Raw genomic sequence first — 13,666 nt, 5'->3', positions numbered from 1 at the left:
ATTGAATTTTCTTATTTGGATTGCTATGTTGACCTTCCTACTGATCTCACTGTTTATAATCTTTTCATTGTTACTTCTTAATATACTAGCTAAAGAATATCAACAGTGAATTATCAGTTCCATTTCCATCCAAAAATCCTCCAAAGGCTTCCTTTTCAGACTAAGTAAATGTTAATGCCTTTGCCTTGTTACCCTAATAACTCTCCTTAAAGTACATAAGCCTTACATGTAAAGTATATAAACCAATGTACATAAACCCATTCATTAATTCTATCACTTAAGACCATTCCAGCTCACAGTTTTTCTTTACAAAATACTCATTTCTAATGTTTAGTAATGACAAAGTCCACTGTCTTCCTCAGGTCTTTTCATGTAACCTTATCAGTTAGGTCTTCTCTGACCTAATTGAACATTTTAACTTCCTGGCTTTCTCTAGCCTTCTTTCAATTTTTCTCTATAACACTTTTACTATTTTATTTCATATGTTTTATTTATTTTGCATTGCCTCTTTTTATTAGATAAGATCCAGCATTTAGAGCCTTACTTCAAATACAGAGCATTTAATTTGTATTGGCTAAATGCAATGAACACTTGATAGACTGCAACTACTGCTAAGAGGTCTCACTAAAGGAATTCCCATCATGATAAGAAACTTTCAGGAATTTCTTAACTTCATGAACATCATACAAAATTAAAGTTTCCAGGACAATTATCTGATTAGTTGAGATAAAATCCCTGTTTATTCCAGCTTTATCATGCACAAGGGGGAGAATATTTCCCTTTGTTAATTTATGTTACCATCCAACCCTGACTACACAAAATGGAAAGAGGTAATGCTCAATGGTAAGTCCTACTCTTATAAGGAAAGTGTACTTAAGAGTGATGATCAAAAATATTTACATATCCAATATATATTCAGTACAGTTTTAGGTATGAGAAATAAATAATAGTCATTGAGTATTTAGTCTATGAGTATTAGTTATTCAGTCATGTCTGATTCTTTGCAACCCCATGGATTGCAGCCATCAGGTTCCTCTGTCTGTGGAATTTTACAGGCAACAATACTGGAGTGGGTAGCCATTCCCTTCTACAGGGATCTTCCCAACCCAGGGATAGAACCTGGTTTTCCCACATTGCAGGCAGATTCTTTACCATCTGAGCCACCAGTGAAGCCCAGGTCCGTACAACTTACTAAATAATAACATGCATTTATAAAAGTCATTCATCACAAGTGTCTCAACCACATAATATAATTTCCTTTTTAGAAACAATAAAACCAGTTCTAAGTTGTAGCAAAAAGCAGAGATTTAAAAACAGATAATGCTTGTCTTAAGCTCCCTTTCATTTATTAATCAAATATTTGTAGCACACCTCTTTAGCACTATCATGGATATACTTAGAGATATAACTTAAAAAAATACATTTATCTTAAAGGTCTTGATTTCAATTCTTCTGGATTATTGCATCATTTTAAAAATAATAAAAATTGGGAAAAAACTCAAATGTCAATTGACAAATGGATAAAAAATATGATATATACATATGACATAATATTATTCAGCCTTGTTTTAAAAAACAGAAGAAGAAATATCTTGTCACTTGTGACAGCATGAATAAACCTGGAGGATTTTTTTGCTGAGTGAAATAAATCAGAGATTTTATGATTTTATGATTCCACTTATATGAGGTATCTAAAATAGTCAAACTTATAAAAGCAAAGAATACAATCAATAGTGCTTTCTAAGGTGTTGGGAGCCATGTTAGGCATTACTGACAAAATGGAGGCACAGCCCCAATCCCCTCTCCTCATCTCACAGGCACGGCCCTGGGATGAAGGAGTTAGGCTTTGTGATTCTGTCTTGGTCTTTCCTTTATTTGGTTGAGTTGGCTTGAAAGAATGTTAAGGTGCTTGAGAGAAGCATGAGAAAGCACAAAGCCTTCTGCAGTTGCGCCCAGAAAATAAACTATAAAATAGCCATTGACATTTGTTTAAGGATCTTTACAAAGAATGTCCCAGGATAAGCACGTAGGGCGCAGCTTAAGGCCATGGGAAGGATTGTTATCTGAGACCTGTTTGTGAAGGGAATATTTATGACAAAAGAAGTTTGCTGAGTTTAGGGTTTAGGAATAATTAAGAATAGCTAGACGCTTTTTTAGGAGATAGTGATCTTAAGATGCTAGGGTAAAACAGCATTTAGAAAGATAAGAAATAAACTGAGGAATGTGGCATGAGTTACAATGTAATCACAAGTATAGGACACATAAGAGAAAGTAGATAATAGTAAAGCCAATTCTGAGAGAATCGCTGAAGTAGGAACTCTGTTTGAAGGACAACAATGATTTCTGGAGAGAGTAAATCTGGGTGGGGAAAACTAAAAATGTCAAACCTCTGACCTAATGCTGTGGTCAAAGTATAAAAGAAAACCTGAAGCTTGGAATAGACATGTAGTTCCGTACTATGAGTCAGAGGCTACATCATCATCTGCTGACACTGCTCACCACTTCAGGCTGATTCCCTGGCTGCCAGAGCTTGACTCCAGCACTAAGGGTTAGGGTTGGTGGAAACAGGAAGATACTGTTCAATAGGTTTAAAGTTTCAGTTATCAATTCTACAGATCTACTATACAATAGAGTGCCTGTAGATAAAATGCAATATTTACATTTTAAAATTTTCTAAGAGGATAGATCTTATGTTAAATATTATTGTCACATTCATTAAAATAAACACACACAACAGCAACAAACAAAAAAAAAAGAGAGAGAGACAGAGATACACAAAAGTTAACTCTAGTTGATGTTATATATGTCTATTATTTTGATTTTGGTGATGGTATTTCAAAAGTTTGTATACATCCAAACAACAAAAGTATGCACATTAATTATATGAAGTTATTTGTATGTCAAATATAAATCAATAAAGCTATTAAATAAATTAATTCATTAGGAATCCATGCAAAAACATCTCTACCATCCCAGAATAGTCCAAATAAAGCAAGTGTACAATCAAATATAAAGTAAATCATACAATGATTTATGAACATAAGTGACTCAATCTATTTCAAGTTCATAAAATAAAGATTAAACACTCTGGATGAATTAACTAGAGAAACAATGAGAAAATAAATAAACCATACATAGGTAAAAGTATGAAATAAGAATATTTTAGGAATCTCCACACTGTTCTCCATAGTGGCTGTACTAGTTTGCATTCCCACCAACAGTGTAAGCAGCAGATGAATGGATAAGAAAGCTGTGGTACATATACACAATGGAGTATTACTCAGCCATTAAAAAGAATACATTTGAATCAGTTCTAATGAGGTGGATGAAACTGGAGCCTATTATACAGAGTGAAGTAAGCCAGAAGGAAAAACACCAATACAGTATACTAACGCATATATATGGAATTTAGAAAGATGGTAACGATAACCCTGTATACGAGACAGCAAAAGAGACACTGATGTATAGAACAGTCTTATGGACTCTGTGGGAGAGGGAGAGGGTGGGAAGATTTGGGAGAATGGCATTGAAATACGTAAAATATCATGTATGAAACGAGATGTCTGTCCAGGTTCGATGCACGATACTGGATGCTTGGGGCTAGAGCACTGGGACGACCCAGAGGGATGGTATGGGGAGGGAGGAGGGAGGAGGGTTCAGGATGGGGAACACATGTATACCTGTGGCGGATTCATTTTGATATTTGGCAAAACTAATACAATTATGTAAAGTTTAAAAATAAAATTTAAAAAAAAATTAAAAAAACAAAGAATATTTTAGGAAGCTATCACACAAGAGCAGTAATATAGTGGCAACTTTAGCCACAGAAGACTTAGGGAAAGAAAACAAGCCAATTTTATTGCAATAAGTGAGATTACTTGAAATTTTTGAAAACTTTCAATTCTAATATAATTGTCAAAAATCAGATAGGAACAGTAAATTCTTGATCAGGTGTAGAATTTCTTTACAGAAGCATCTATTTACGGCTAAATGAATAAAATAATGTTGAAAACTGTGGTAAGCATTAGAGTACATATGAGACACCTAGCATGACACTTGCAAGGGGTATTCACAACATCTTAGCAGTAGAATGGCTCTGATTGGCCTGACATTCTAATAAATTGAATCATGACTTGGCTGAATTTAAGAATGATATTTGAGGAACTAGTTCAATATACTTTGTTTCTGTAATGTGTTTTTAGAAAAAAAAAATCAAATGAAATGAAATAAATAGAAAAGAAGATTGTTTCCTTAATAAAATATTATCCTCTTTCCATGCAAAAAAACCCAAAAATATAAAATGGCAGTAGAAGAAATAGAGAACCAATATATCTCAGCAAATTATCCACTAGTTACATTTTTCTACCAGTGTTTAATGTGGAGCATCAGCAAACTTTCAAGTATCCTAGAATAGCTGTCCCAAATCAGCAAAATCAAAGTTAAAACAACAGAAACAACAAAAAATAGTACCGGTTCAAGATGAAATGTGTAATGTATTATAATAATCAACAAAAAAATTACCTTTTGTTCATCATTTCACGTTCATTTTATGTATGTAGAGTGCACATTTATTTATGTAGAGTGCAAATGACAAATACTTTGTCCACACTAGAACTGTAATATCTAGTCCATCAATTGATTCCAGACTGGTGATGCTGCTGTTTCACAAAGAGACAAAAAAAAAAACAAAAACAAAAAAACTGCTAATTTGGCTGTTATTCTACTGCAAAGCAGCTGTGATCACAACCTCCTGAGCAATGAAAATTCTTTCTCCCAGACTCATGTAAAACTTTCACATGGAAAACTTCCAAAAAGCTAAATATGCATATTTCATAATTTAGTGAGATATATTTTGCATTATGCTGTTATATTTTGCAACTCATCAAGAATAAATACTGTATCCTGGGACTTCTCCACTCATAAAGTGTGCTACAGCAATCAAGTATAAGATATACCTTTTTATAATCAATATAGTTCATTTGAGCTTAAGTGGCAACCCTGGGGAGTGAATACAAAAGAAAAGCACAGCTAATTGAAGACTTCCATCTTCATCTCCCATCCCCCTTACAGTTTTCTACATTTTGTTTTAATGTGCACAGAATCTTCATACTGTTAATGAACTTAGTAAAATTCTATTTTATATTTAATCTATAGTGTTGCGATGCTTATATTTGAAATCTAGCTCAAGGATATTAAGAATATTGGTGCAATATTATGGTTTTGAAAACCTAGTTTTGAAAATAACTGCAATCATATAAATTTATATGTGGTTATATAAAAAAGGCTTTACTGTATTGAATGATACCTGAGAATAGTTATCTGAATTTAAAAACAGATGTTAGTGAAAATGCCATTGTCATCAAAATAATGCTCTGTTGATACATACCTGTATCACATGTTCTTTTCAAATATTTGAGTTTTTTAATTCATAAACAAGAGTTCAAAATTATTCATAGATAGGTTATCATTTTTGCATTTCCTCTGTTAAAACATTTATGAAAATGAAAAAGCCATGCTTCAATTCAGTTCAGTTCAGTTCAGTCACTCAGTCATGTCCGACTCTTCGTGACTCCATAAACCACAGCATACCAGGCCTCCCTGTCCATCACCAACTCCTGGGGTTTACCCAAACTCATGTCCATTGAGTCGGTGATGAAATTTAACCATCTCATCCTCTGTCATCCCCTTCTCCTCCTGCCGTCAACCTTTCCCAACATCAGGGTCTTTTCAAATGAGTCAGCTCTTCGCATCAGGTGGCCAAAATATTGGAGTTTCAGCTTCAACATCAGTCCTTCCAATGAGCACCCAGGACTGACTTCCTTTAGGATGGACTGGTTGGATCTCCTTGCAGTCGAAGGGACTCTCAAAAAGCCATGTTTAGCGCAGTAAATATTTTCACCAAGGTGAATGTGAAGACAGTAAGGCCTCAGCATCAAGGTAATTTACAGTATCAGTTGTATCCTTTTCAGAGGACTGTGCTTTAAGAAATATCTATAAAATTATCATGCATCTACAAACATTAATAGGCTAAATGGACCTAAAGATTTTAAGGCATTTTAAATATTTAGATTACTGTTGTAGTCTATAATAATGATGGCCATATTATAATCATTCAGGACAGGACCCAAACAATCATTTTGAATTGCTTTGCATTCTTAATATTTATTATATACATAAATTATGCTAAATAAAAGTAAATCACAAGCAATTACTAAATCATATAAGTTTCAGAATGTCTCAATAACAGAGCAAAAATAGCATCCAGTATGTAATATGCAATCATCTGATGCTCTGTACCTGAAGGTACCCTAAAATCTCCTACTACAATTACAATAAGCAGTCTTTGAGCATTAACACTAAGAATACAGATTGAGTAATCTCTATAAGAACTTTTAAAGTCATGCAAACTACCAACTGGATGCAGAAAAATTTAGTGGTCAAGCAAGGTAATCAGTCATGCAAATAAGTTTAAACATCCCTTTCTTTTTGTATCTTCAAAAAATGTTGCAATCCTCCTATATATGTATTTCATTTAATCAAGCTTCACACAATCTAGGATTCTGTCCCTTGATTTTTGTCACGTTTAACTCACATTCTGAATCTCTCATTGCAATATTTTCTGTATATATATATATATATATACAAACAACTGTGTTCTGGGAGAAATGGGTGAAGGTGGTTAGATGATACAAACTTCCAGTGAAGAGATAAATTCTGCAGATGTAATGTATAACATGGTAACTACAGTTAACAATAGTATATTTCATATTTGAAAGTTGCTAAGAGAACAAACATTTAAAATACCTGCTACACACAAAAATGCCACCATATAAGGGGATGGATAAGCTAACTAACCATATTGTGGTAACTATTTTTCAATATATACATATATAATTACCTTGTAACATGTCAATTTTGTCTCAATAAATGTGGGGAAAATGTAAAACTATTTCATATACCTGAAACATTTGACATTATGATCACTTTATTTCATAATCTTATTGCTATATACTTGAACATAATGCTTGAACAATATGGGTTTGAACTGCACAGATCCACTTACAGAGAGATTTCTTTTAGTAAATATATTGAAAAAAAAATAGGAGTTTTTGCAAAGTGAGTAGGCTGAAAATCAAGAAAAAGTTATGTTGTGAATGAATAAAATACATATAGACACTGGTATATTTTACTGTCATAAAATATACAAAATCTCTAATTAAAACTTAAAATTTAAACTTACACAATAGTTACATAGACTGTACATGGCACCATGAAAGAGATTGTGAGTGATCACACCATCGTGATTATCTGGGTCGTGAAGCTCTTTTTTGTACAGTACTTCTGTGTATTCTTGCCACCTCTTCTTAATATCTTCCGCTTCTGTTAGGTCCACACCATTTCTGCCCTTTATTGAGCCCATCTTTGCATGAAATGTTCCCTTGGTATCTCTAATTTTCTTAAAGAGATCGCTAGTCTTTCCATTTCTATTGTTTCCCCCGATTTCTTTGCATTGATCACTGAGGAAGACTTTCTTATCTGTCCTTGCTATTCTATGGAACTCTGCATTCAAATGGGTCTATATTTCCTTTTCTCCTTTGCTTTTCACTTCTCTTCTTTTCACAGCTATTTCTAAGGCCTCCTCAGACAGCCATTTTGCCTTTTTGCATTTTTTTTTGGGGGGGGGGATGTTCTTGATTCCTGTCTCCTGTACAATGTCATGAACCTCCATCCATACTTCATCTGGCAATCTATCAGATCTAGTCCCTTAAATCTGTTTCTCCCTTGTACTGTATCATCATAAGGGATTTGATTTAGGTCATACCTGAATGGTCTAGTGGTTTTCCTTGCTTTCTTCAATTTAAGTCTGAACATTAGGTACCATTAAACAATCACACAGCTGCTTCATCATTATCACAGTATGAATCATCATACTTATACATAAAGGTGAATTTCCTATTCTCATTGTTGTCTTATTTTTGATGTCTAATGTTAGTAGTACAAAGAATATATACAGTGTTTTGTATAATATAAGACAATATTGAGGTAGGTACAGAAAGGCAGATGATTCATCTTGTAAACAGATGACATAAAATTATAATAGAACAGGGGTTTGAACTGCAAAATCCATATAAATGTTGATTAAATAAAAAAACAGCATTATCCTATCCATGGTTGATTGAATTCAGAGATGTAGAATCCACAGAAACAGAAAACTAACTATAAGAGACTATAGTATCCATGGATTTTGGTACCCATATCAGGTCTTAGAACCAATCTGCAGGAGATACCAGGGGATGCCTGTGTAGAACTGAAACTATATTTTCTTCTTCTTGATTTTCTTAATAACACTCTCTTCTCTCTAGCCTAGTGTATTGTAGGAATACAATACATATGAAATGTATTAATCAACTGTTGATGTTATTGGTAAGGTTTCTGGTCAATGGTATGCTATTGGTATTAAGATTTTGGAAAGTCAAGTGCTTCGTGTGGATTTTTGACTACATGGAAGATTAGTGTTCCTAACCTTCACATTGCTCGAGTCAACTGTATATGTTTTTAAGCAAACTGATAAGTATTTTAAAATGGCTATTATTTCTTTATATAGAGAAAGTATAATATGTGCTGAAGAATTAGGTTTCTGGGCAAATAACTCAAAGCTTAGCTGAAATTTCTTTATAGCACTAGTCCTATGTGGACAATTCTGTTCTCTTTAAATGATCATCTGAACTCTAATAACTTCCACATCTATAATTTCAATATAGATGATTCTTATATCTCCAGGCGTATCTGCTGTACAATTCAAGGTACTTCAAATGCAGCACATTCATAATTTAACTCATCTTCCCTCATACTTCATTAGTCAAGGTGACCCTTCTATAGCCTTTATATCAGTGACTGGTATACCCAATGCAATGACCAGATGATTTAGCCAGAAAATCAGGAGTTTCCTTCTCTGTGCAAAACTCAGGTACTAATTATTACCTAGTCCATTTGTTCGATTCTGTGAAATACATTCTCTCATCTTTATCTATGATACCTTTGCTAATTTTATACATTTATTATACAGAATATTGTAGTTTTTTTTGGCCACAGGTGCTTTCATCTTCAATTTTAATTCTTTGAACTTCATCCTTAGCTAATAAGATAGTTTTAAAATTATCATTTATTTCCTAGCACTTAAACTCCTTAGTCTGATAAATAAGGTCCTTCATTTTATGACCCTTAGCAGCTAATCCAGCATCAATTCTAGTCATTTACATCTTCAGGTTTTACCATATTTTACTCAAACATGCCCTATGATTTCTGGCATACACTTCTGTTCACACTGCTTTCTCTGTTAGTAACAACCTTTTCTTTCTGCTCATTTTCATCTGCTAATATTCCAGTTGGAAATTTATTCTTTAAATTAATCTATTTATTTTAATTGGAGGCTAATTACTTTACAATATTGTGGTGGTTTTTGCAATACATTGATATGAATCATCCATGAGTGTACATGTGTCCCTCCATCCTGAACCCTGTTCCCACTCCCTCCCCACCTCATCCCTTTGGATTGTCCCAGACCACTGACCTTGAGTGCCGTGCTTCATACATTGAACTTGCACTGGTCATCTATATGGTAGTATACATGTTTCAATGGTATTCTCTCAAATCATCCCACCCTCACCTTCTCTCACAGAGTCCAAAAGTCTGTTCTTTACATCTGGGTCTCTTTTGCTGTCTTGCATGTAGGGTCGTTGTTATCATCTTTCTAAATTCCACATATATGTGTTAATATATTGTACTGGTGCTTCTCTTTCTGACTTACTTCACTCGGTATAATAGGCTCCAGTTTCCTCCACTTCTTTAGAACTGACTCAAATGCATTCTCTTTTATAGCTGCTGCTGCTGCTGTTAAGTCGCTTCAGTCGTGACCAACTCTGTGCAACCCCATAGACGGCAGCCCACCAGGCTCCACCGCCCCTGGGATTCTCCATGCAAGAACACTGGAGTGGGTTGCCATTTCCCTCTCCAATGCATGAAAGTGATAAGTGAAAGTGAAGCTCAGTCATGTCTGACTCTTCACGCCCCCATGGACTGCAGCCTACCAGGCTTCTCCGTCCATGGGATTTTCCAGGCAAGAGTGCTGAGTAATATTCAATTGTGTATATGTACACAACTTCCTTATCCATTCATCTGCCAATGGACATCTAGGTGGCTTCCATGTCCTAGTTAGTGTAAACAGTGTTGCAATGAACATTGGCTTATATGTGTCTCTTTCAATTCTCGGTGTGTATGCCAGAAATTTCTTGAAGCTTTCTGTGGCTCTTCCTATTTCTTCATCACAGATTGATTTGGTGCTTAGTTCTGTATGCCACTATAGCTATTTATATTTTCCATATAGAAATTTTATTTTAACTAAATGTTTAACTAAAATTTGCACTCCATGTTACATAAATTGTTTTTCAGAGCTCTAAGACTCATCAGGTGCTGTGATTCCATTGTGATCAGAGGTGGGGGGGGGATAAAAGTGTAATAATCTTCAGCCTTGAATAAAATCTCCATATATCATTGGACTCCACATACCTTACGACTTCACTGATCAGACAAGCTCCCTAATAGTTCATAATATCGATCTTCCACACAATTTGAGATGCTAGCTAAATCTTGCTTATATAACTATATCAGCGAGCATATTATCAATATATTGGATCAATATCATGGTCTTCAAGAAATCCAAAAGATAAAAATCTTCCAAAACTAAATTATGGCAATGTTAGGAAAAATTAGTATAGCCCTGGGACATGAATAGTTTCTATTTCATATGAACTTGAACTGTTTATAAACATTTTTTTATCTCATTGGAGAAGAAACCATCAATATCAATGACTAATGCTATGCATCTGAAGCCATAGTAATCAACTCTGACAAAGTTGCCATATTAAGCATGACTACTGAGACCATTGCTGATGCTTAATTGACCTGGTAGTAGTCTGTGACCATTCTGCATTTCAGTTCAAATCAGGGACCACTATCAACCCCAGACTTTGACCAGAAATTCACTTGTCACCATGTTTTCATGTCTCAGATATCCATTCTAGCAAGATGGGACACAATGATGCTTGGGTTTTTAAACATCAACATTATATAAAACCAGATGTCATACATTCCTTAAAATGTCTGTGTGTTGCCCTTTATACAACATGCAAATATTCAAGTAAATAACTTGGTGTTTTAGTTATCTCCTGTTATATAACAAATTACCTCAAAATCTGAGGACAAAACTATAAATATTTGTGATCCTCACATTCCGTGTTTCAATAATTCAGGAATGTTGAGGCTCAGAATCACTCATTAAGTGTAGCCAAGATATCTTCTGAGTTGTGATCATCCAAAAGTTTGAGATGGGAAGTAGCCCTATTTACATGGCTGGCAAGTTGATGCTGGTAGTTTAATTGTGGCTTCTGATTGTTTCCATACAGGATCTCGAAATTGCTGCTTAAGTTTCCTCAGAACATAATAGCATTCTTATTCCAGAACAAGTGACCTAAGAGACAACAAGACAGTATTGATTCTTTTTATGACTCAGACTTGTAAGTCATGCACCATCATATCTACCACATTCTATTCATTAGAAATGTGTCACTACATTCAGTTTGCAATCAAGGTTAGAATAATTAAGTTTGAGCTTTTGAAGGAGGAATGTTGTAAGTACTTGTGAATATAATTTAAATTTCCTATAATCCTTTTAATGACAAATTATTTACACTTCTCCACAAATGAAAGTACATTTTTTCCAACACATTCAATATTCTCATCCTTTTAAACTACAAGTTTGAAGTTTGAAATCTTATTATCTAAAACATGTCTAGGGGCAAGAAAATTAGTTTCTCTTCAGAATTAGTTTCTCTAGTACTGGAGAATTCTTCAGACAGGATGGTTTGTAACCTAAATAAGCCAGTTATGTCTCTTCCAATTCTAGCATATGTGGTGTATGGGTGTAAGATACCTGTTACTGACAACCATTGCAAAATAATGGAAAACCATAGGAGACAAATAGAAGTTTGTATCAGTTTTGAAATCAAGCAGGGCACAAGTGGACCGTTCCTTGATTGGATACAAAGCCTTGACATGTTTTATTTCATGGCTCTGGACTTCGCCTTCTGAGCCTTTTTTGTTATTGTTGTTGCTAATAATCTTCCTTACACATTAAAGATAGCCTGTGTCTTTCTCAGAATGCTTTATGGTCATAGAAATTTTGGCACTCAATCATGTTGTTTCTTTGTGAATTTTGTACTTGTACTCTTTCTTTTTCCTGCCAGAAGTTTAACTAGCTAGTATTTCTGCCCATAATCTTTTTTTTTTAAATGTGTGTCTTTTATAAATCTTACTGGAGTTCAATAAATTAAGCAAAATCCATAAACACAACATTTTTAAAGCTCTTTCCTTGTCTTCCTTGGACTTACATTGAAGCTGCTAAAATACAACATTCTTAAGGACTTCCTTAAATGGAAAAATTCTCATTTTGACTGTTTCTTCTACTCATACAATGCATTAGATTTTTTTCCTGTGGTTTATAACTACATTTTACTATTACATTCTTAGCTTCATCTTTAGACCATGTTTTCCTGATAGTGGTCTGAATTTGATCTCTGCCTAGAAGAAACTGTGTAATTAGAGCATTATTGATCTTCTGAAGAGGCTTGGCATTTTCACTCAGGCCACAGCTAAGAAAAGTTACATGAGAGATTCTGTATAACAAGTGGTAGATTGGAAAAAAAAAATAGCTCAGCTACTTTTCGTGAGTTGAAATATTACATGGGAGCAAACAAAATAGAAATTGCAGCTGTACTGAATTCTCACATAAAAAAGTAACCTTGAAAGACAGAGGTGAAGAAAAGCATTCATTTTCTCAGTGAGGAGAGTTTTGGTCAATGCATTTTCTTGTGCACTTTATGCTGAAGGACAAATGAACTGAAGTTAGATTCAAGCATTAAATCATGTGGAAGGACACATGGCAGTATGACAACTTAACACTCATCAGAGGGCATCTATCAGTGAGGAAGCATTAAACAACAAAATTACCACAAGCACTTGGTTGGTATCAGCAAGTCCTGGTTATCCATTTTCAGTTTTAGCATGATAGATATTTAATGAATTGACCTTGGTATCAGGAACAGAAGCCATCCATTGATACTATGACCTGGACTTCCTCTTACCATGGTTAATCCAGTTTGCCATTGTCAAATATCCAGATCCTTGGGAAACTGGTTTTTTTTTTAATTTGGCAAGTGTCCTGTCTGTAAAAATAATTTAAGTTCTCCAAATCTGTGCCTTTATTAGTCTACCAGTCCAATCAGTTGATTTCTTGAAAAACTACCACATCAGTCAGAAAGAAAAGTTGTTCACTAAGCCACCTGCCAGGAAGTAGGGTCTCTATTGGCCCTAGGACAACAAACATAGTGACATGTTGGAGTTTCTTGGAGCACCTTGATGATCCCATGTTCAGGGTGGAAGGTAAGAGAATTCCCGAGATAAGAAAGAAAAACAGGATTCCATACAAGTAACAGTCTGGGATTGGGCTGCACACAGGTGTTACTGTGGGTCCTGGCTGATCTCAGCTTAGATACATTTGAGTAGATGTATTCAGTGTCTGTCATGCATAAGGAATCAGATCTGGTCCCAA

Source organism: Bos grunniens, chromosome 12 (assembly GCF_055505025.1).
Source record: "Bos grunniens cultivar Pamir isolate PY7600 chromosome 12, Bosgru_T2T1.0, whole genome shotgun sequence".
NCBI classification, from domain to species: domain Eukaryota; kingdom Metazoa; phylum Chordata; class Mammalia; order Artiodactyla; family Bovidae; genus Bos; species Bos grunniens.
The sequence above is the reverse complement of the archived record's forward strand: the minus strand, read 5'-3'. Positions refer to the sequence as shown.